The following is a 910-nucleotide window of genomic DNA, read 5'->3' as shown; positions in this document are numbered from 1 at the left end:
CACAGCCCTGTGGAAAAGCCTCGTGGGAAAGCCTCGAGGGAATGCCTCGAGGGAAAGCCACTGATCCCTTGATCCACGTGACAGGAAGCGTGACCCTACTGCTGCAGCTCGGGAGAGGAGCGCACGTGCATGCCCCCACTCGAGACGAGGCTTGACTCCCCTGGGGAGAATCAGAGGCACCCCAAGATCCATGTCAACAATGGAGAGGAATCCTCAGGTTCCGGCCCCGCCTCCACACAAGGTCTTAGTCCCCGGCATCGACGGGAGAGGAATCCCGAGATGGCCCCTAGCAACTCGCATGGGGACTGGCCCTTCCTGAGGCCACCAGAGCGCGTCCCTGAGGTCCCCGTCGTAACTCGAGAAGACCTGCCGCAACTCGAGAAAATCCAGGAGGTTCTTCCCTCCATGCGAGAGGAGGCCCATTTCCGCAGAGGCTTCTCGGGGCTAATCACACCTCACCTCTGGGACGTCGAAAGGGCCCTTCACACCCTTGGTGCAACTCAAGAAGTTCCCCGACATACCCGTCCCCACTCGAGAGGAAACACGAGGGTCCCGCCCACATCCAGAGGAGCCCCGTTTCCGCCTCGTAGCTCGAGGTGAGGGAACCTTTCCCTGCTTCTTCGGAAAAGAATTCCCGGCGTTCCCGTCGCATCTCAAGAGGAGGCCCTCTCAACAGAAACGGCGAGAGGAACTCCGGGGTCGTGCCACCATTCCAAGAGTCCCCCAGATGTCTCTGTCCATTCCAGAGGAACCTCTTTTCCCTTCACCGGCTTGTCTTTCACGCCGAGGATCGACTCACACCAAGGTGGCACTTGGCACAGCCCTGTGGAAAAGTCTCGTGGGAAAGCCTCGAGGGAATGCCTCGAGGGAAAGCCACTGATCCCTTGATCCAGGTGTCAGGAAGCGTGAC

Source organism: Budorcas taxicolor, chromosome 18 (genome assembly GCF_023091745.1).
Source record: "Budorcas taxicolor isolate Tak-1 chromosome 18, Takin1.1, whole genome shotgun sequence".
Taxonomy (NCBI): domain Eukaryota; kingdom Metazoa; phylum Chordata; class Mammalia; order Artiodactyla; family Bovidae; genus Budorcas; species Budorcas taxicolor.
This window is presented reverse-complemented; position numbering follows the sequence as displayed.